Below are 24,514 nucleotides of genomic sequence, written 5' to 3' on the forward strand. Positions count from 1 at the left end.
TTAGGCTTTTTGACAACATGCTCAGCGTATTTTTTCTCTTTTAAGATATTTTGTGCCAGATCTTTTGGGTTCATCAGAATCATAGTGATTGGATATGGAGGGTGAGGAAAAAGGCTAAGTGTAGGTGGTGCGCACAGGATCTTGAGTCAGTTTTCTTGGGAGTTAAACACAGTACTGTCATTTGTAAGCTTTGTGATTTGAGGCAAGTTAAAAACTTCAGTAAGTTGGAGTAATGGTATTGATAGGAGTATATAGGAGGACTCATGGTAAACATTTAGGGCAATGCCTGGCATATAGTAAGTACTAAACGTTGATGTTAAAAGGACAGTCATTCAAGCTCTTTTCTAGGTAAGGGCCTATGAGAATAAAGATGTGTGAGGAAATTAAAAGAAACCCAGGGATGAACATAATAATAGCTGCATAACTGTATCTTTAATCATATACTAGGCCTATGTCTTTGTAGGATTTTGGTAATGGGTCTGGTTTTAGTTTGTTTTAGGAATAAGGGAGTAGGTTACAGCTTGTTCCACCAGAAGAGAGGAATAGGTACCTACATACAGATTGTAATTTTAACTGCTGGCATAGTCATAAACAACAAATGTGGTGCTGGAGTCTAAAACAGAACTAAAGGTTTCTATACTGCTGAAATTGACATACTTTTTAAAAAGCCAAGTTTAGAGCTTTCATGAGATTTTTAGTAGGGACCCTGGCTCCTAAAAGATTAAGATCTTAATTCTGTAGACAGAATTTAGAATGTTCTTTGAACTATCTAACTTTTCCATCAAATAAAGGGGGATGGAGTCAGAATTTTAAAGACTGGTTTTTATGGCCACCTCTGTTTTACATTTAAAGAGTATTATTTTAATCAGATGTTTTTCTTCAAACAGGAAAAATCATTTACTTTAGAACTTGGGGATTTCAGTGGGATTTTTATTAGCACATGAGTAACTTTGTAACAGGCGGTGGTATTCTATAAACTTATGTCTAAGTGAAAGGACAGAACAGGGTGCTTTGGATAGTTTCAAAGGGAGAGGGTGGTGGAGGCAGAGACGTGGCTTTGAAGAGTAGAAAGATTAGTATTTACTTGGCTTCCAGTTTGGTAGAGATTGGCCATGTGTGAACTGGTGCTGCTTTCTGGGATGTCCTAAATTCTGGAATGCAATGATGGGTACATTGTCTTACCTTTCCAGGCTTCTGTTACGCTTTCATTTGCTTGTCTTTTTTGTTTTGTCATTTTCTGTTCCTTCATGCCTGCTTTTGTCCTTGTTGAAAGTATCACTTGTGTTTCTTTTCTTTCTCCAGTTAGATTCTATTGGTTTTCCTAGATTTCTGTTGAGTTGGCCTCCCAATCCACACCCCTAATTCCTACTGCTCAGATGCACTCTGACAGCTCCTAGTTGTTTGTTTACTGTATACTTTAGACTTCTGAATAACATAATACATACTTTTATTGGTCTCCTTTTCCCCATTTTAGATTATTTTCACCTGTGTCCTACAGATCTCTGTCCACAGATTTTTCTCCCCCTCATCTTCCAGTTTTGTTGTTGTAATTTTTGGCTAGATGTATAATTTTTGTTTATGTAATTATGATAAGGTACATATTTTGCATTTGAGCCACCTTTATTGTGTAGTTTATTTTTCCTGGAGCTAATAGTTGCTTTATTTTTTTGGTTTGTTGAGTTATCTAGGAAGAATTACTAATTCTTTACCCAAACTCAGTTTAGCTCTCAAGTGTGATCAAAGAGGTCACATAATCCATTGATTTCAGCCTGAAAAATTTTTTAAGAGTCTTTCTTGTGGAGCACTCTTGTCTTACTGCGGCAGTCTGGATTGGATTCTCCTTCTCTTGGCTACACAATTCTACCTCTGGGTCTTGGCTTTATCATCATTTTGAGAATAACCTTCAGTTTTTTTTTTTGTTTTGTTTTGTTTTTTCTTTTTTAGACCCTTGGTTTTTTGTAATTCATGTCCTTCTGACTTTCTCTGTTTTGGTGTAGCACAGTCTCCAGTTTACTTTGAGAAGGGATAGATGGGATTTTTTTTTTTTTTTTAAACATGATATGCCTGAAGATGTCTTCACCTAATTTATAGTTTGGTTATCAGATTCTAGGTTTGAAATAATTTTTTTCTCCAATTCTAAAAGTTTTTTTTTTTTTTAAGATTTCTATTTATTTATTTGACAGAGTGAGAGAGGAAATACAAACAAGGGAGTGGGAGAGGAAGAAGCAGGCTTCCTGCTGAGCAGGGAGCCTGATGTGAGGCTCAATTCTAGGGCCCTGGGATCATGACTTGAGCCAAAGGCAGATGCTTAATGACTGAACCCCCCTGGTGCCCCCAATTTTGAAAATATTGCTTTATTTTCTGATCGTTTGTATTGTTAGAAATCTGATGTGATTCTTGTTATTGATAGCTTTATAGGTTTTCTGGAAGTTTCTTTTAAGTTGGAAAACTCATTTCCTTCAGTTCTGGGACATTGTTTTATTTCTTTCAGCATCTCTACACCCTCCCCCAACCCATCCCAAGCTCCCTCCTCCCCTCACCCCAATCTTAAATGTTTTGGTTAATTGAACGTTGGGTCTGGTTTGCTCTCCATATCTTTCTTACTTGTGTCTTTGTTCTATTTTTAATCTTCTCTTCCAAGGGAAGGAGATTGGGGAACTCGTCGTTCAGTATCTAGACTTTGCTTATCTGCCTCTATAACTCCTGCCCTTACCCTTGTTAGGACTCCTCATGTTTGGAGCCTGTTGATTTATACTGAGAAAAAATCTATTTGCTTTAGCTTTCTGCAGTGTGTGTTGGGGACCTGGTGTAATGGTGGAGAGTGATTTGGCTGTGCAAGAGCTAGGTTAATGTGACGTCCCTCCAGGTCTCAATGTTCCTCTTTTCAGCCCCACATCAGTTTTGAGAGTTAAAAGTGTAAATGAATTTAAATATTACAGTGGCATAAAGTGTCATGGAAAGAAGCAGTGACTGAATCATGGATCCTGAATCATGGACTGACTGAATTATGGATAACATTGGCTCTTTTTCTTTCTACCTATGTATCCTTAAACATAAGGCACTTAATCCCCTTAGGCTTCAATTCCTTTATAAAATGAACAGAATAGAGACAGAAGAATATCAAACTTCCCCACAATTTTATGGTTCTGTATATTATTATTTAATAATTGCTGTTCATTTATCCTAAGATAGACTTCAGTGGGATATTTCGAAGCAAAATAGACAGTGGAGTTGGTTTTTCTATTATGTGTTAATATTGTAACTAGTGGGAATCTATTCATTTTTTAAAAGGGGGAAGAAAGCTCTGTTCATTGTAATGCCATCTTGATTATTGTATATTGTCATAAACTGCTTCATAGGTCTTAAATTTATGGATTTGGGGAGGGGGAGGGAGGCTCTTATGATTGCACTTCTAGCCTCCTTGTTTTTCTCAGGTGTTTATTAATACTGAAGTTTAAGATTGCTTGTAGTTCTTTTATATTTATTCAAAAAATTGATTGATTGATTGATTGATTGATTGATTGAGACTCTGAAGCAGACACCATACTGAGTGCAGAGCCCAGTGTGGGGCTCAGTCCCATGACTGCAAGATCATGACCTGAGCTGAAATCAAGATTCAGATGCTTAACCAACTGAGCCACCCAGGCGTCCCTATAGTTCTTTACTTTTAAAATATATCCTGTTAAGGATGTATACTCAACACTGTTATACTGAGGTCTCTTGGAATAGTTTTCTGAGAATACGTCACTATTTTGACATAAAACGAAAGGGTATTTTATATAGCGCTATTGAGATACAGTTTACCATTTAAAGTGTACCATGTGATGAGTTTTGGTATGTTATGTTATTGATGTTTTAAGTTATAAAATATATGTAGTAAATCTGCCATTTCATTGCCTTTTTAGAAGTTTTTTATTTTAATTCCATTGTTAACGCTGTTCTATTAGTTGCAGATACACAATATAGTGATTGTATTGTAGTGATTATATAGTGGTCATCATAAGTGTATGTCTTTAATCCCTATCACCTATTTCACCCATCCCCTTTCCCATTTCCCCTCTGGTAACCATCCGTTTATTCTCTGTAGTTAAGAGTCTGTTTCATGGTTTCTCTCTCTCTTTTTTCCTTTGCTCGTTTATTTTGTTTCTTAAACTCCGCATGAGTGAAATCATACGGTATATTTGTCTCGCTCACTTATTTCCCTTTGCATTATACTCTAGCTCCGTCCATGTTATTGCAAATGGTAAGATTTTGTTCTTTTTTTATGGCTAATACTCCATTTTGTATATATCTACCACATCTTTATCCATTTAACTCTTGATAGACACTTGGGCTGCTTCCATAATTTACCTTTTGTAAATAATACAGCAATAAATATGTGTGTGTGTATATCCTCTTGAATTAGTGTTTTTTTTTTAAACTTTTTTAAAAAACGGTTTTATATTTTCATTTGAGAGAGCGAGCTTGTGCACACAAGTGAGGGAGAGGGGCAGAGAGAGAGGGAGAAACAGACTCCCTGCTGAGTAGGGAGCCCAACAGTTCCAACTGGCGCTTGATCCCAGGACCCCGAGATTACAACCTGAGCTGAAGGCAGACACTTAACTGACTGAGCCACCCAGGTGCCTCTGAATTACTGTTTTTGTATTTTTTTTTTTTTTAAGATTTTACTTATTTATTTGACAGACAGAGATCACAAGTAGGCAGACAGGCAGGCAGAGAGAGAGGAGGAAGCAGGTTCCCCGCTGAGCAGAGAGCCCGATGCGGGGCTCGATCCCAGGACCCTGGGATCATGACCTGAATCGAAGGCAGAGGCTTTAACCCACTGAGCCACCCAGGCGCCCCTGTTTTTGTATTTTTTGAGTAAAAAACCAGTAGTTAAAGATTACTGCATCATATGGTAGCTCTCTTTTAACTTTTTGAGGAACCTCCATGCTGTTTACCATAACGGGTTCATCACTTTGCATTCCCACCAACAGTGCAAAAGGTTTCCTTTTTCTGCACATCCTTGCCAACAAGGATGGAAATTTTAGCCATTCTAATAGGTGTGAGATGATCTGTCATTCTAGTTTTGAATTGCATTTCCCTGGTAGTGAGTGATAATGAACATCTTTTTATGTGTCTCTTGGCCATCTGTATGTCATCTTTGGAGAAATGTCTGTATATGTCTTCTGTTCTTTTAAAAATTGTATTATTTTTTGGGTGTTGTATAAAGTCTTCAAGTATTTTGGTTTTGTTGTTTTGTTTTAAAGTTTTTATTCATTTCACAAATAGAGACCCAGCGAGACAGGGAACACAAGTAGGGGGAGTGGGAGAGGGAGAAGCAGGCTTCCCGCCAGGCAGGGAGCCAGATGCCCAGCTCAGTCCCAGGACCCTGGGATCATGACCTGAGCTGAAGGCAGATGCTTAACTACTGAGCCACCCAGTCATCCCATCTTCATGTATTTTGGATAAGTCATTTGCAAATACCTTCTACACTTGATCTTAGCCAAAAGGCCGAGAAGCGATTGCAAATACCTTCTATTCAGTAGGTTGCCTTTTAGTTTTTTGATCGTTTCCTTCAGTGCAGAAGCTTTTTATTTTCATGTAGTACCAATAGTTTATTTTTGCTTTTATTTCCCTAGTTTCAGGAGACCTGTCTAGGAAAAGGTTGCTGTGGCTGATGTCAGAGAACTTACTTTTTGAGCTCTCTTCTACAAGTTTTATGGTTTCAGGTTTCACATTTAGATCCTTAATCCATTTTGAATTTATTTTTATGTATCATGTGAGAAAGTGGTCCAGTTTTCTCCTTTTGCATGTAGCTGTTCAGTTTTCCCAACACCATTTGTTGAAGAGACCGTCTTTTTCCTATTGCATGTTGTTTCCTCCTTTGTTGGAGAGTAACCATATAATTGTGTGTTTATTTTTGGGCTTTCTGTTCTGTTCTGTTGATCTGTGTGTTTTTGTGCCAGTACTAAATTGTTTTGATTTTTTGTTTACAGCTTTGTAATATAACTTGAAGTCCAGAATTGTGGTACCTCCAGTTTTGTTTGTTTGTTTGTTTGTTTTTTCCTTTTCCAGTCTTGGCTATTCAGGGTCTTCCATGGTTGCATACAAATTTTAGGATTGTTTGTTCTAGCTTTGTAAAAGATGCTGTTGGTATTTTGATTGCATTAAATGTGTAGATGGCTTTTGGTGGTGTCAACCTCTTAACAGTATTTGTTCTTCCAATTCATGAGCATGGAATAGCTTTTCATTTTTTCTGTCGTTTGCAATTTCATCATTATTTATAGTTTCCATCTCTTGTGAAGTTTGTTCTTAGATTTTGTATTATTTTTGGTGGATTTGTAAATAGGATTGTTAATTTCTCTTTCTGCTGCTTCATACATAATGATTTATAGAAATGCAGTAGATTTCTGCATATTGATTTTGTATTCTTGACTTTACTGAATTGATTTATCAGTTGTAGTAGTTTTTTGGTGGAGTCTATGTATAGTATCATATCATCTGCAAATGGTGAAAGTTTTACTTCTTCCTTACCAATTTGGGTGCTTTTCATTTCTTTTTGTTGTATTTCCGTGATTAGGACTTCTAGTACTGTGTTGAATAACAACAGTAGTTAGAATGGACATTCTAGTCTTGTTCTTGACCTTAGCCGTTGGGAAGCTCTTAATTTTCCCCATTGAGTATGATGTTCACTGTGGGTTTTTTATGTAAGGCTTTTATTATTTTGAGGTATGTTCCCTCTAAACTTACTTTGTTGAGGGTTTATTATCATGAATGGATGTTGTACTTTGTCAGATGCTTCTTTTGCATCTTTTGAAATGAGCATATGGTTTTTATCTTTTCTCATTGATGTGATGTACCACGTTGATTGATTTGCAAATGTTGAACTACACTTGCATCCTGGGAATAAATCCCACTTGGTTGTGGTGAATGATTTTTTTAATGTGTTGTTGGATCCAGTTTGCTAGTATTTTGTTGAAGATTTTTGCAGACGTGTTTGTTAGATCTGTAGTTCTCTTTTTCAATTGTGTCTTTATCTGGTTTTACTATCAGGGTAATGCTGGCCTTGGAGAATGAATTTGAATTTGGAACTTTTTCTTCCTTTTCTGCTTTTTGGAATAGTATGAGAAGAATAGGCATTAACTTTTCTTTAAATGTTTGATAGACTTTTACTTTGAAGCTATCTGGTCATGGGCTTTTGTTGGGAGTTTTTTGATTACTGATTCAGTTTCATTGCTGGTAATCAGTCTGTTCATATTTTCTATTTCTTTTTGCTTCAGTTTTGGTATGTTATTTGTTTCTAGGAATTTATCTGTTTCTTCTAGATTGTCTATTTTGTTGGCATGCAATTTTTCTTTTCTTTTCTTTTTTCTTAAAGATTTAAATTTATTTGACAGACAGAGATCACAAGTAGGCAGAGAGGCAGGCAGAGAGAGAGGGGGGGAAGCAGGCTGCCTGCTGATCAGAGAGCCTGATGCAGGACTCTATCCCAGGACCCTGAGACCATGACCCTAGCCGAAGCAGAGGCTTTAACCCACTGAGCCACCCAGGCACACCAGCATGCAATTTTTCACAATATTCTGTTACAGTTGTATATCTGTGGTGGTGGTGGTTGTTTCCTTTTCATTTGTGATTTTGTTTGAGCCCCCTCTCCCCTCAGTATTTGTTTGATGAGTTTGGCTAGAGGTTTATCAGTTCTGTTGATCATTTCAAAGAATCAACTCTTGGTTTCATTGATTTGTTTTTTTAGTTTCTATAACATTTATTTTTGCTCTAATCTATATTCTTTTGCTGGTCTTGGATTTTGTTTATTCTTTTTCTAGGTCTTTTAGTTACATTGTTTGGGGTTTTTCTTCTTTCTTCAGGTGCACCTGTATTGCTATAAACTTTTTTTTTTGAAGTTTCCATTTATCTATTGGAGAGAGAGCTAGCAAGAGAGAGCATGAGCAGGGAGGAGAGGGAGAATTAGGCTCCCCAGTGAGCTGGGAGCCCCACACAGGTCTCAATCCCATGACCCTAGAATCATGACCTGAGTTGAAGGCAGATGCCCAACTGACTGAGCCACCCAGGCACCCCTGAACTTCCCTGTTAGAACCTCTTTTGTTATATCCCAAAGATTTTTGCTCTGTTCTGTTTGTTTCTATGTACTTTTTGATTTCTTTTTTGATTCCTTGGCCCATTCATTGTTTAGTAGTATGATGTTATTAAACTACATGTATTTGTGGTCTTTTCAGATTTTTTCTTGGGGTTGATGGCTTGTTTAATCATGTCAGAAAAGATGCATGGTATAACTTTGATCTTTTTTAATTTGATGTGATTTGTGGCTTAATTTGTGATTTGTTCTGGACAGTGTTCCATGTGCACTTGTAAAGAATGTGTATTCTGCTGTTCTAGGATGGAACATTCTGAATGTATCTGTTGAATCCATGTGTTCCACTGTGTCATTGAAAGCGACTGTTGCCTTGTTGATTTTTTGTTTGGGTGATCTTTCCATTGATGTAAGTGAAGTGTTGAAGTACCTACTATTATTTTATTACTGTTGATTAGTTCTTTTATGTTATTAACTGTTTTGTGAATTTGAGTGCTCCTGTGTTGAATACATAAATATTTATAATTGTTATGTCTTGTGGTTGGATTTTCCCCTTTACAATGATACAATGTCCTTTATTTTCTCTTGTTACAGTCTTTGCTTTCAAGTCTCTCTTGTCTGATACAACTATTGCTACTCCAGCTTTCTTTTGACAGCCATTTGAATGATAAATATTTCTCTTTCCCCTTACTTTGAATCTGCGATATCTTTAGATCTGAAATGAGTCTCTTGTAGGCAGTATATAGAAGGGTCTTGGTTTTTGTTTTTTTTGTTTTTGTTTTTGTTTTTTTTTTAAATCCAGTCTGTCACCCTATGTCTTTTGGTTGGAGCATTTAGACTTAGTCCATTTACATTCAAAGTAATTATTGATAGATATACATTGCTATTTTATTACTTGTTTTGTGTAGTTTTGCTCTGATCCTTGCTCTTTTTAATGATTTGCTGGGTTTAGTGATATACTTGGGGTTCTTTTTATTTTTTGCATATTTACTACCAGCTTTTTTTTTTTTTTTTTTTTTTAATGCCAACAAGTAGACAGAACAAGAACAAGTAGACAGAGAGGCAGGCAGAGAGAGAGGGGGAAGCAGGCTCCCTGCTGAGCAGAGAGCCCGATGTGGGGCTCGATCCCAGGACCCTGGGATCATGACCTGAGCTGAAGGCAGAGGCTTAACCCACTGAGCCACCCAGGTGCCCCATATTTACTACCAGCTTTTGATTTGTGGTTACCATTAGGTGTGTATGTAACATCTTCTGCATTTAGCATTCTGTATGAGTTAATGTTTGTTTATGTTTGAACCCATTCTTCTCCTCCAATTTTTAGGTATATAGTGTCACTCATTAACATCCTTTTGTTTTGTGAGTCCGTTGACTGATTTTGACACATAAAATTATTTTTAAGTGTAAAAGTCATTTTTGTGATTCCTCAGAGTCCCCTTTAATTAACTTCTTGTAGGGCTGGTTTACTGGTCATGAACTCCCTTAGTTTCTGTTTGTCTGAAAAACTCCTTATCTCTTCTATTCTGAATGATAGCCTTGCTGGATAAAGTATTCTTGGCTGCACATTTTTCCCTTTCAGCCTTTTGAATCTATCATCCCACTCTCTTCTGACCTGCAAAGTTTCTGCTGAAAAAAATCCACTGATCTCTTCATGGAGTTTCCCTTGTATGTAACTCTCTTCTTTTCTCTTGCTGCTTTAAATTTTTTTTTTCTTTATTAGTATGTTTTGCCATTTTAATTACTATGTGTGTTGGTGTAGATAATCTTTGGTTGATTTTTTTTTTTTTTTTTTTTTTTTTTTGGTGGGGGGAAATCCCTGTGCCTCCTGATCTGGATATCTGTTTCCTTCCCCAGATAGGAAAGTTTTTAGCTTATTATTTCTTTAAACACATTTTCAGCCGCCTTTTCTCTCTCCTTTTCTTCTGGGATCCCTATAATGTGGATATTATTACATTTGGTGGGGTAACTGAGTTTCCTGAGTTTATTCTCAATTTGCATGATTTTTTCTCTTTTACTTGCTCAGCATCATTGCTTCTTCTAGCCTGCTATTTATTTCACCAAGTGTATTTTTAATTTCATTTATTATATTCTTCACCTCTGGATTTATTTATTTATTTTTTATTTTTTTTTGCGGGGGGGGGTATCTCTTTAAGGGTCTCACTGATGTCTTCCACTCTTTTCTCATGTCCAGGGAGTATCTATATGAATATTACTTTAAATTCTCTATCATGTATATTATTTATATCCATTTTGCTTAGGTGTTTTCCTATGTTTATTGTCCTGTTCTTTCATTTGAGTCCTATTCCTCTGTCTCCTTATTTTGCCCTACTTTCTGTTTCTTTGTGTTAGGAAAGTCAGCTATGTCTCCCACTCTTGAAGGTAATGCCTTAGGAAAAGGAGGATGTAATGCCTTTGCAGTGCAGTGTCTCCTGTTTCCTAGGACCTGGTGCTTCAGGGAGTGTTTCCTCTGCATGTTGGATGTAGTCCAGTCATCTTTAGAGGTTCTTTTTGCCTGTTGTGGGCAGTGTTTGTTCCCTGCTGGGGTGGCCATGTTTTAGCGAGGTACATGCTGGGCTCTTTGTGAAATGAGATCTGCTGCCACTGCTGCTGAACTGATAAAAATGCATGGGTCAGAGATGTGGTGTGGGCAGGGTTTGCACTGATCTTCTGGGGCAGGTACCCACAGACAGGGCTGAGACTGAGGGAAGTGTGACTGGGAAGGATAGGTCCACAGAAGCGTGGGGTGGCATGGGGAAGGAACATTGGTTGGTATAAGCAAGTTATGTAGCGAATGTAATAGCACTGTGTTTCCCAGAGATGGTCATGTGTTTATGCTGGGGTCGTTGGAGGGAAATGGCCCCTGGTACCTCCTTTGTTACTGGAGGGGACTCCCTGTTACCCTTGCCTCTTTGTGACACACTCTGAGATGAGTAAATAACTCTTCCTCACTGTATACCGCAGATATTTTTCAAGTTGCTGCTTCTGTGCTGTATCTCTGTAGGCTGTTGTGCTTTGTGTATGCCTTCTGGGCTCTCAGAGCCAGATCTCTCTGATTTTTAAATTCCTTGGCCTCTCTTGCTTTCAAAGCCAAGTATTATGGGACTTAATCTTACCCCTGTGGACTCCTTGGTGTGATGATCAGTTTCTTGCCCTGACTGTGCTGTCTCCCTCCTAACCTTGGATGGCCACAGTCTGTTTTGCTCCCAGACCATTCCTGCCTTCTTTCCTGTGGCCTCTTCTCAACCTTAAGGTTCACAGCAATATTGTGGAGAAGGTACAGATACTCCCCACATAACTCCCTGCCTGCACACAATGCTTGGCCTCACCCGTTATCAGTATTCCCCACAGAGTGGTATACTTGTTACAGTTGAACGTATTTTGACATATCATTGGCACCCAAAGTCTGTAGTTTACCTTTAGGGTTCATTTATGGTGTTGTATAATCTATGGGTTTTGACAAATATATAATAATGTATATCTACCATTATTGTATCACACAGAGTAGTTTTATTGTACTAAAAATCCTCTGTGCTCAGCCTATTCATCCTTACCCCTAGTCCCTGGCAACCACTAATCTTTTTTATTTTTATTTTTTTTATGATTTTATTTGTTTATTTGACAGAGAGAGAGAGATTACAACTAGGCAGAGAGGCAGGCAGAGAGAAATGGGGAAGCAGGCTCCCCACTGAGCAGAGAGCCCAGTATGAGACTCAGTCCCAGGATGCCGAGATCATGACCTGAGTTGAAGGCAGAGGCATAACCCACTGAGTCACCCAAGCACCCCAACCACTAATCTTTTGTGTCCTCATAGTTTTGCCTTTTTCAGAATATCTTATAGTTGGAATCATACAGTATGTAACCTTTTCACATTGGCTTTTTCCATTCAGTAATGTGTACATAAGTCTTTTCTTTGTCTCTTCATGGCTTGATAGTTCATTTGTTTTAAAGTGCTGAATAATATCTTATTAACTGCATATACCACAGTTTATTCATTCACCTACTGAAGAACATTTTGGTTGCTTCAAAGATTTGACTATAAAACTTTTGTATGAGGGAATTTGGGTGACTTAAGTTCTCACTTCTTCTGAGTAAATACCAAGGAACACTATTGCTAGATCATTTAAGTGTATGTTTAGGTTTTTAGATTTTGGGGGTGTGTGTGTACATGTGTATGTCTATGTTTAGTTTTGTAAGAAACTGCCAAACTGTCTTTCACAGTGTATCTACTATTTTGCATTTCTACCAGCAATGAATGAGAGTTCCTGTAACACCACAGCCTTGCTTGGTGTTGTAAGTGTTCTAGATATTGGCTATTCTGATACATATGTAATGGTATCTTATTTTAATTTGCAGGTAAATCAATGTGAATTTTTTTTTTTTTTTTTAATTTTTTTTTTTTTTTAAAGATTTTATTTATTTGTTTGACAGACAGAGATCATAAGCAGGCAGAGAGGCAGTCAGAGAGAGAGGAGGAAGCAGGCTCCCTGCTGAGCAGAGAGCCCGATGCGGGGCTCGATCCCAGGACTCTGAGATCATGACCTGAGCCGAAGGCAGCGGCTTAACCCACTGAGCCACCCAGGCGCCCCTCAATGTGAATTTTTTTATATACTTATTTTCTGTCTGTATTATTATTACTTTTTTTTTTTTGGTGATGTGTTCAGATCATTGATTCTTTTTTATTTTTTTTCAAAGATTTTTTTTTTATTTATTTGACAGACAGAGATCACAAGTAGGCAGAGAGCCAGGCAAAGAGGGGGAAGCAGGCTCCCAAGCCGGAGGCAGAGGCTTTAATCCACTGAGCCACCCAGGCACCCCCATTGATTCATTTTTAAATCTCATTTTCTTCTTATTAAAATTAGTGTATTTTGGGTAATAGTCCTTTCTCAAATGTTTCTCTTGCAAATATTTTTTCCATTCTGTGGTTTGTCTTCATTCTTTTGACAGTGTCTTTTGCAGAGCAGAAGTTTTTCTTTTTTTTTAAGATTTTTTTTTTTTTTTTTTTAATTTGACAGAGACACAGCGAAGAGAGGGAACACAAGCAGGGAGAGGGAGAAATAGGCTTCCTGCTGAGCAGGGAGCTTGATGCAGGGCTCCATCCCAGGACCCTGGGATCATGACCTGAGCCGAAGGCAGATGGTTAATGAGTAAGCCACCTGGGTGCCCCCAGAACAGAAATTCTTTTTTTTTTTTTTTTTTTTTAAAGATTTTATTTATTTATTTGACAGAGAGAGATCACAAGTAGAGAGGCAGGCAGAGAGACAGAGGGAAGCAGGCTCCCTGCTGAGCAGAGGGCCCAATGTGGGACTCGATCCCAGGACCCTGAGATCATGACCTGAGCCGAAGGCAGCGGCTTAAACCCACTGAGCCACCCAGGCGCCCAGAAATTCTTAATTTTAATGAAATATAGCATATCAGTTCTTTCATGGGTTATCCTGTTGGTGTTGTATATTAAAAAGTCATCACCAAACCTGAGGTCATTTAGATTTTTTCCCCATTATCTCCTAGAAATTTTATAGTTTTATGTTTCCATTTAGGTTTGTGATCCATTTTCCATTAAATTTTGCAAGGGTATGAGGTCTGTGTTGTTGTTATTATTTTTATTATGGTTTTGTGTGTGGATGTCAATTATTCCAGTACTCTTTGTTGAAAGAGTATTTTGCCTCCACTATATTGCCCTTGCTCTTTTGTCAGAAATCAGTTAACTATATTTATATGCATCCATTTTGTTTATATTTTTGCTAGTATACTTTTGTTTTTGTTTTTGATTTTGCTAATATACTTTTTTTTTTTTTTTTTTTGAGAAGTCTGTGCCTTTATTGGCGGAACAGGCTGCTTACCAGGGATGAAGTAGAGGAGTGGGTGGTCTCAATACCAAGCCTGCTGTGCTTCGCAGCCTTGAAGGTAATGGAGAGCTCACCCAGATAGTGGCCAGTCATCTTGGACTTGGTTTCCTCCTATTTGAAGGTCTTGCCATTGTAGACACCCACCATGTTGCCCACCACCCTCAGGCAGGATGAACGTGTCCCACAGGTTCATCTTAACCACCTTTTCCATCAGGGGAGCCTCTTTGGCCTTGGACACATGCTTCAGCACTGAATGTTGTTTCCTCCACAAACCCCAGCTGAGCCCCTACTGCTGCCAGGCACTGTACAGCTGCACTAATGGCTTTTAAGACACATCCAGCAGCTGGTTGAGGTCCATGCCAGGGTAGGTGAACTTATGGAAGGTGCGCTTTTTCTGCTCCACTTCTGCTACATTATCAGCTAATTGGAAGGGACCACCTAATACCACATTGTCTTGATTAGTCTAGGTTTATAGTAAGTATTGAAGTCAGGTAGTGTCAGTCCTAATTTTTTTCTTCAATATTTTGCAACTCTGGGGTTTTTTTTGCCTCTGTCAATAAACTTTAGAATCACTTTGTTGATATCCACAAAATAAGTTCTTGGGTTTTTTTTAAGATTTTTTATTTATTTGTCAGAGAGAGAAGGAGAGAGAGCAAGCACAGGCAGACAGAATGGCAGGCAGAGGTAGAGGGAGAAGCAGGCTCCCCACCAAGCAAGGAGCCTGATGTGGGACTCCATCCCAGGATGCCGGGATCATGACCTGAGCCGGAGGCAGCTGCTTAACCAACTGAGCCACCCAGGCGTCCCAGTTCTTGGGATTGCACTGAATCTGTAGGTGAAGTTTGGAAAAACTGACATCTTGTTAAGATCAGATCTTCTGTCCATGAACATGGAATATTTTCAGTTATTTAGTTCTTTGATATCTTTCTTTTTTAAAAGATTTTATTTATTTGAGAGAGAGAATGAGAAAGAGAGAGAGAGCTTGAGAAGGGGGAGGGTCAGAGGGGAGAAGCAGACTCCCTGCTGAGCAGGGAGCCTGATGGGGGACTTGATCCTGGAACTGCAGGATCATGACCTGAGCTGAAGGCAGTCACTTAAACAGCTGAGCCACCCAGGTGCCCCTAGTTCTTTGATTTCATTCATCAGAGTTTTGTAGTTACTCTCTTACAGATCTTATATATATATTTTTTTCTTACACATATCTTGTTAGGTTTACAACTATACTTAATGTGTGAAAACAGGGTTTAAAAAAAAAAAAAAGAAAACAGGGTTTAAACAGCACGTGTCCACTTCTGTGCCATTTTTTAAAAATAAATACAGTAGGGTATTAATGTAATTTCATCTTCCTTATGACTTTTTTCCTTATGATTTAATTTTTTTCTCTAGCTTTATTTTAAGAATGTAGCATATAGTATCATGTACAGACTGTGTGTTAATTGTCTTCTTTGTTAATAGTAAGGCTTTTAATTAATAGCGGGCTTTTAGTAGTTAGGTTTTTGGGGGAGTCAAAAATTATATATGGATTTTCAACTGTGCAGAAGGATGGCACCCCCACCTCCCACAATGTTCAGGGATCACCTTCATTTCCTTTTTAGGGGTGCTAATGTAAGTGATACTGTGTTTCATATTTCAAATTCATCTTGTTCATTGCTGGTATATAGGAAAGTGATTGATTTTTTTGTATTACCCTATTATTCTTCAAACTTGCTTATTATTTCCAGGATTTTTTCATCAGTTGTTTTGGATTTCTATGTGGACAGTCATGTCGTCTGCAAATGTAGTTTTATTTTTTCCTTTCCAACCTGTGTTTCGTTTCTTTTTTCTTTTTTTTTTTTTCTTCTGTTACTGTATTAGCTAGGACTTCCACTATGATGATGTAAAGGGACATCCTTGATGAGAGGGGACATCCTTGCCTTGTTCCTGATCTCAGTGAGAAAACTTTTGAGTTCCTTACCGTTAAGTATGATGTTTGCTTTTGTACATATTCTTTATTAAGTTGAGGAATTTGCCTCTATTCCTGGTTTATGGAGCATTGTTTTTGTTGCTTGTTTTATTGTGAATGGGTGTGGAGTTTTTGTCAAATGTTTTTCTACATGTATTAATGTGATCATGAATTTTTTTTTTTTAAGTTGTTGATGTGATGGATTATATTAATTCATTTTTAAAAGTTGAACCAACCTTGCATACCTGGGATAAATCCCCACTTGGTTTTGGCGTATAATTCTTTTTTATACATTGTTGAATTTGGTTTGCTAATATTCTGTTGAGGACCTTTTGTAGCTGTATTTGTGAGTGATGCTTGTCTGTAGTTTCCTTGTAATGTTTTTGTCTGGTTTTGGTATTACGATAATGCTAGTCTCATTGGAGGAATTAAGAGTTATTTTATTTGCTTATATCTTCTGGAAGAGTGTAGAGAATTGGTATAATTTCTTTTTCATTAAGTTTGGTAGACTTCAGTGAACCTGGTGCTTTTTAGTCTTGGAAGATTATTATTTATTCAATTTCTTTAATAGATATAGTCCTATTTAGGTAATCTATTTCTTGTCTGCATTTTTTTTTTTTTTTTTAAGATTTTATTTATTTATTTGGCAGAGAAAGAGTGTGTACTAGAGAGCACAAGCAGGGGACATGCAGGCAGAGGGAGAAGCAGGATCCCTCCTCAGCAAGGAGCCCCATGCCTGGCTCAATCCCATTTTTGCCTACCCTCCCAACTCTGGCAACCACCAATTTTTTTTCTATCTGTGATCTTGAGTCTTTGTTTTGTTTTTGTTTTTTGAAATTCCGCACATATAAGGGAAATCATGCTGTATTTGTCATTCTCTGACTTATTTCATTTAATGTAATGCCCTTGAAATCGACTCATGTTATTGCAGATGGCAGGATTTCATATTTTTATGGTTAGAATATATTCTGTTGTATATATGTGCCACATTTTCTTTATTCATCTGTTAGTGGACACGTAGGTTGTTTTCATGTCTTGGCAGTTGTAAGTAATGCTTCAGTGAACTTGGGGATGCATATATCTTTTTGAGTTAGTGTTTTCTTTTTTTCAGCCATTTACCTTTAATCTGTTTTCGTATTTAATTGGGGTTTCCTGTAGGCAACATATAGTTAACCTTAGACATTGTCATTGTGGATTAAAATTATCTATTGGTAGATGTCTACCATTGATGTTCTAGTTAATATTGATATGGTTGTGTTAAGAGCTATCATATTTATTGCTATTTTCTGTTGTCCTAGTTCTTCACATATTTTTGTCTTCCGTTCTTTTTCTGCCTTCCCTGGTTTTCACTTAGAATTTTCTGTGACTCCAATTTTGCTCCTTTTTTAGCATATTAAGCTTTTTTTTTTTTTTTAACTTGCTTAGTGGTTTCCTTAGAGTTTGCAGTATACATTTACAACTAATCAAGGTCTACTTTCAAATAATACTACAGTACTTCATGGGTAATGTGAGTACCTCATAATAAAGTAATCTTAAATTTTCCTTTTTTTGTGTCATTGCCATCACATATTTTACTTTTATATAAAATACATGAGCATGTATGTAAACATCGAAATTTTGTATACATTTCTCATACATAATGGAAATACGTGTTGGTATTGTTTTGAACAACTGGTATATGTTAGATCAGTTAAGAGAAAGACAAATAATTGTTTTTATTTTACTTTCATATATATATATTTTACATAGATGTGAATTTCTCATCTGTATCATTTTTTTTTCCTCTAAATTATCAACATCTTTTGTAAGGCTGTTGTACTGGTAACAAATTCCTTCAATTTTGTTTGTCTGAGAAAATATTTCTCCCATTTCTTTTTTTTTTTTTTTTAAAGATTTTATTTATTTATTTGACAGACAGAGATTACAAGCAGGCAGAGAGACAGTCAGAGAGAGGAGGAAGCAGGCTCCCTGCTGAGCAGAGAGCCCGATGTGGGGCTCGATCCCAGGACCCTGGGATCATGACCTGAGCTGAAGGCAGAGGCTTTAACCCACTGAGCACCCAGGCGCCCCTATTTCTCCCATTTCTTATAGAGTACTGTTGGCTGTTTTTTCTCTCAACTTTAAATATTTCACTCCACTTAGGTTGGCTGTTTTTTCTCTCAACTCTAGGTTGGCTGTTTTTTCTCTCTAGGTTGGCTGTTTTTTCTCTCAACTTTAAATATTTCACTCCACTCTTTTGCTTGCATGATTTTTGAGAAGTTAAATGTGATTTTTTACTTTTGCTCCTGTCATAGGAGAGGTTTTTTTTTTTTTCTCTCCACGTTCTGTCATTTGTCTTCTATTTTCAGTAGTTGGAATAGGATATGTGTAAGTATATTATTATTATTATTATTGTCATTTATTCTGCTCGATGCTCTCTGAGCATGCTAGATCTGAGCTTTCTGGATTTTTGGGTTTTTGTGTAACATTAAGTTGGGGGAATTTCATAGTAATTATTGTTTCAGATATTTCTCCAGTTCCTTCATCTTTTCTCTTTCTTTTTAGTCTTATTTCATGGATGTTATTCCTTTTGTAGTTATTCCACAGTTCTTGGATATTTTGTTTTGTTTGTCTTTATCTTTTTTTCTCTTTGCTTTTCAGTTTTGTAGATTTTTTTGAGATAGCCTCAAGTTTGGAGATTTTTACTTCAGCCATGTTCAGGTTATTAGTAAGCCCATCAAAGGCTTTCTTCATTTCTATGATAATGTTTTTTTTTGTTTGTTTGTTTGTTTATTTATTTGACAGAGAGAGATCATGAGTAGACAGAGAGGCAGGCAGAGAGAGAGAGAAGCAGGCTCCCTGCTGACCAGAGAGCCCGACGCGGGACTCGATCCCAGGACCCTGAGATCATGACCTGAGCCGAAGGCAGCGGCTTAACCCACTGAGCCACCCAGGCGCCCCTCTATGATAATGTTTTTGATCTCTAGCATTTCTTTTTGTGCTTACAATTTTTATCTCTCTGTTTACATTCATTTGTTCATCTTTTGGTTATATACCCAGAAATTGGATTGCTGGATTATATGGTAGTTTAAATTTTACTTTTGTGAGGAACTACCATATTGTTTCCATAATGATTGCACCGTTTTACATTTACACTAACGATACACAAGGGTTCCAACTTTTCCATACACTTGTTATTTTCATTTTTTTTTTCATTTTCATTTTTTTTTTCCTTTTTGCATGGTAGCCATTCTAGTGGATATAAAGTGGTATCCCATGGTGATTTTTTTTTTTTAAGATTTTACTTATTTATTTGACAGACAGAGATCACAAGTAGGCAGAAAGGCAGGCAGAGAGAGAGAGGGGAAAGCGGGCTCCCCACTGAGCAGAGAGACGATGCGGAGTGCTGTCCCAGGATCCTGAGATCACGACCTGAGCCAAAGGCAGAGGCTTAACCCACTGAGCCACCCAGGCGCCCCTCCCATGGTGATTTTGATTTCCATTTCCTTGATTGGTGATGTTGAGCAGCTCTTTATGTGCTTTTAGGAATTCATATGTCATTTTTGGAGTAATGTCTATTATAAAGTCTTTTGCCTGTTTTCTAGTTGGGTTATTTGATTTTTTTATTATTGAATTGTAGGAGTGTGTGTTTTTTTTTTTTACTATATCCTAGATATTAATCCTTTATCAGCTGTATGGTCTGCACATATTACTCCCATTCTATAGGTTGACTTTTTTACCCTATTGATTGTGTCCTTTGATATACAAAAGTTTTTAAGTTTGATTTATTTCTATTTTTACTTGGTTTCCCATGTGTTTGGTGTCAATCCCAAGAAATATATTGCTTAATCAAATATAGTTTTTCCCCTATGTTTTCTTAGGAGTTTTATAGTTTTGGATCTTAGTTTTAGGTCTTTAATTCATTTGGGGTTCATTTTTGCAGATGGTGTAAAGTAAGGGTCCGGCTTTACTCATTTGCATATGAGTATCCAGTTTTCCCAGCACCATTTGTTGAAAACAGTCTTTTCTCCATTGAGTGTTGTTAGCACCCTTGTTGGAGATTATGTGACTGTATAGGTGAACATTTATTTGTGGGCCTTGCACCTGTCCTTGATCACTTACTCTTTTCAGCCTCTGTTTTAGAATTTCACTGTGCACCTCAAATTCTTCACACGTTTACTCAACAAACTACCTCACTTCGTCATTGGTAAACTGAGACTGTTGGCAGTGAACCACCAGGTCCTATTCATTCTTCTGTCAGCTGTAAATTTCCTTTTCAAGGTACTACCCTGACATCTTTTCTTGTTACCCCTTTCAGTTTCCTAAGTCCTTATTTCCCCCTTTTCTTTCAGAAAACTGGCTGTTTTCTGAAACAGCTGGCTGTTTTTCCTTAGCCTGAAAACACATTCGTGCTCTTGTTTGCCCTAAATAACTATCCACATCTGTGTCCCATTATTGCCCTATGTCTTCCCTCACTTTGTCAGTCAGACCTTGTGAAAATTATTTAGCAGTATTGGTTCCTTAAGAGAGGAAGTAGTGTAAGATACAAACAAAAGATTTTTGTGTGTGTGTGTGTATGTCTTGTCAACTTTATACTTTTCTGTAATTTTAAATTTTTTTAATCTTCATGTATGCTTTTATGACTTAAAACATATCTGCTTATTTAACACCTTCTTTGGTGAGGACTAAGAAGTATAGTAGGAGAAAGGGGTTTTAAGTTAAGATGCCATAACATAGATTTATGTGACATTGCAAAGTGACATTCCAAAGCAATGGAGAAAATATGGATTATACAGTAGATGTTGCTTAAACAATTGACATTTTGTTTAATGATTTTTTTGGGTTTAACCATTTATTTTTAAAAAATAGGGTTCTTGCCTTCATTATTTACCAAAACAAGTTTGACTTAAAAGTAATTTTAGAGAAACTGAAAGAAAATACAGATGAGTTTTCAACTCAAATGAGAAAGACCTTTTATACCATATAATCTGAAAAAAAGAACCAGTAAAGATAGTTTTTACTGCATAAAAATTGAAGCTTTATTTCACAAACACATAAACACAGATAAATGACAATTTGGGAAAGCTGCAGAAAGCCCTAAGGGGCTTCTGGGTGGTGCACTTGGTTGGACCCCTGACTCTTGGCTTCAAAAAACTCTCAGATGTCAGTATGGTTAAGAACCCTTAAAAATTAGCAAGAGAATCTTTTCTGTGCCCTTTGAAAGTTGGGAATGGCCATAGTATATTAATAGAGAATTTATACTCTGAATATTTCAGTGTGAATATTAAAAATTGGTCTTATCAATCAGAGAAATGCCAGGTTGACTTAGTGGTACTTCTTCTGCTTACCAAGTTGGCAGTGATTGAAGAAATGGGAAAAATTAATTAATTTTGAGGAGTATATACTCTGAGGCATTCAAATGCTGAGTGGAGAAGTAGATTGCTATAAACCATACTGGCATATAAACTATAAACTGTGCTATAAACTCTACTGTCATTATAGTAAATGGTTCAGATATTTAAATATTCTTTGAACTAGTTGTATTCTTTGAACTAGTTATTTAGTTTTTAGAAATTTATTAGGAAATAATGGTACACAAATTTATGTGTATTTCAGTAAATAGTGAATATGTAACATCTGCCAGTTAATGTTCCTGGTTCCATGGTGGTGGGCAAACCACAGGGTCTTACTTCAGTGGAGCCTTACAGTTTTTTTTTTTTTTAAGTTATTTATTTATTTATTTATTTATTTATTTATTTATTTGACGGACAGAGATCACAAGCAGGCAGAGAGGCAGACACGGAGAGGAGGGGAAGCAGGCTGTCTACTCAGCAGAGAGCCTGATGTGGGGCTTGATCCCAGGACCCTGGGATCATGACCCGAGACGAAGGCAGAGGCTTTAACCCACTGAGTCACCCAGGCGCCCCAAGCCTTACAGTTTTGAGGGATAGATAGCTATACAAACAAAAATACTTACAAACTGTATAAATTCAGTGAAGGAAATTAACAGGATTTTGTGAGAAATAATGAAGCAAGCATACTTTAGTATGATAGCGGGAGAATGCTATTCAGAACTATCTGAAATACCACTTTGCTGCTGCATTGTCCTGCCTAGGTGTTGGCTTTGACTTAATTGTTCATCAGGCAAACTCATGCAGGCAGTCAGTGTTTGAACTGTGGTTTCTCTTGTACTGAGCAGGATTATTATGGAGACAATCCATTATCAGAGTAAAACCGGCTAGTCTCATGAAGGTCTAAACCCAGCTCATGTGGGGTGAAGATCTAAGTTAAGTAAACCTAGCCATTAGTGAGTGAAGAAATCCAGTGATAGGTGAATTCTGCTTCACAAAGATATGATGAAGTGACATCAAGGACCAAAAAGTGAGGTTTCTGAGGACTTGAGTGCCCAAAGTCAGTATGGTGACTCTTCTGACATCTGCTCAAAACTTAAAATCAGAAGGATTGGGAGACCCCACTTTTCTGGGTCTGTATTCCTACTGAAAATGTAGATTTTTTTTCCCCTTTTGCTTCCCTGGAATTTTTTTCTACTCACTTGACTTAGAATACCTGTTACATTTTTAACAGATATACTGGACCCAACCCTGCCTCCCCAAGATGTAGGGGGAGGTGAGAGGGAAGTGTGGGGCATGGGGAGCCTTCCATTTATTCGATACTTAACTGTTTCACTGTGCCAGACTAGAGTCTTGCTTAGTAGGGATTTCTGTTTTGTTTTGGTCAGGTGATTCTCTCAAGCTCATTTCCCCTTAGTTGTGGTTTCACTAGGATAGTGAGAATCTTGTTTGTTCATTCACATGTGTCTCTAGATGATGAGGCGTTTGTTTAAGGGAACCATAGTTTCTCTTTCATTTACGTACATTCATTGAATTTCTCACTCTGATATTGAAAGTGATGGATAGAAATCATATCATATCAATACCGGCTGTTGGCCTGTTTAAAACAGAGTCCCCAGGGCTGCCCCAGTTGTAGAGATGCATTCTGGTTTTAGTCACTGGCTAACCTATAGTATGCAAGGGCCAGGTGAAGTAAAGTCCATGTTATGCTAGCCTTTGGTGAGAAATTTGGGTATTTTCAAAGCATAATGGAAGCCATAGAAGGATTTTAAATTTTAAGCAGTAGCGTAACATGGTTTGTCTTATGTTTGAAATGATACCCCTTTGGTGAATGAATTAGATGGGAGGAAAAATACATAGAGGGAAACAGGAAGGAATTAGCCTTTTCAGAAGTCCTAGAGGGAAATCATAGCAGAGTTGGACTTTGGTAATAGCAACAGAGATGTAAAAAAATGGGTGGATTGAGGTAATGTAGAAGGTAGAACTGACAGATTTTGGTGATGATATTTTGCACATAAGTTTAGAGCTTAGGAAAAGTGAGAACCAAAGATACATATTTGAGAGTTAATATACTGTCAGTAATCATAGGTGAGATTCAGTATTTGACACAGAGGAGATCTGAAAGAGAAGAGGATTTAGGACTGGTTCGTGGGGAAGTCAGTGTAAGGAAGAGCCTGAGAAGGAATGGCCACTAAGGTGGAAGTTAAACTAGAGAGCATGGTGTCTTTGAAGTCATTGAGAAGAATATTTTAAGAAGATGAGTGTGATTAAGAGTGTTTTCTGTAGGTTTGATTAAAAAGGAAAAATTGAAACATAGTTAACAGTGGGCAAACAGTCCATCTGCTCTCTAGTCTACCCTAGATAATCACTTCTTCACCTCATTAGGTATCTGATCAAATATCCCCTTAGTAAGACGTTTCCCAACAACTCTTATTTTATAGAACATATGATGCCATTGTGCCCCACCACCATTACCAGCTAAGAAAGAAGAAACACTGCCAACTGAACAGGCAGCAGTGTTAGGATTCCTGTGATTTGTGAGATATATAGTGATTCTAGCTTTGTCGAAATATGGTGTACTGAAAAAAATTGATGAAATATTATAAAATAGCACTCTTTTCTGCTCCTATGTAGGTAATGGTTTGCTTGTCACCTTCTAAAATGCAGGCCTCTTGAAGACAGAGATTTTTTGTGTGTCCTACTGGTGCCCCAGTGCTTGGTGAATGATAGCAGGCACACAAATCCTAAATCTGCATTTTTAAAGAAATCAAATGAGTAAATGAAAACATACTGCTTTGTAGACTTCTTTTTTCAATTAATATATTGTTTTTTTTCTGTGTCCTTGTATAATTTTCAAAAATTATGTTTGATGGCTGTGTACCCTTATCATGTGTGTATGGTAGAACCTGGTGTGTCCCAGGATCTTAAACTTTGGAACTTACGGAAATAAAAGAGCCAGGGTGTGGACTTGGTTTATTACTGGAAGTATTCAACTTTTATTTCTACCTTTTTAATTCCTTGAGTGTAAAACACTGATCTGTAGAGAGAACAACAAACAGTACCTGGACCGGGGAGTCCTCCATGCTTTAATGGGTTGGAAGTACTTCCTTATTTTTCCCCATAAAGACTTGAATATGGCAAGAGAAGTTTTTAGTATACCTTGCCTCCCCTAAGAAAGCAGGTTTCCATCTGTTTAGTTATCTGTAAAGTGAGAGAGTGGCACCACATGTTTTTTCAGCTTTCTTGCTGTTATAAATTCTTAATTTCTGATGTCTTGTCCTGCTGTTCTTAAATTTATTTTTAGTTTTATGATGAGAATTATAAAACATGG

At 37.3% G+C, this 24,514-nt stretch overlaps 1 protein-coding gene and 1 pseudogene across 2 annotated transcripts in view; one reads left to right on the forward strand and one right to left on the reverse strand.

Moving 5' to 3' along the window:
- The window catches only part of LOC125108400 (E3 SUMO-protein ligase RanBP2), an 80,938-nt gene that overhangs the window by 900 nt on the left and 55,524 nt on the right, over positions 1-24,514 (forward strand). The window lies entirely within an intron of this gene.
- On the reverse strand, positions 13,882-24,266 carry LOC125108816 (40S ribosomal protein S15-like; annotated as a pseudogene).

This window comes from Lutra lutra, chromosome 9 (assembly GCF_902655055.1).
Source record: "Lutra lutra chromosome 9, mLutLut1.2, whole genome shotgun sequence".
In the NCBI taxonomy this organism is placed as follows: domain Eukaryota; kingdom Metazoa; phylum Chordata; class Mammalia; order Carnivora; family Mustelidae; genus Lutra; species Lutra lutra.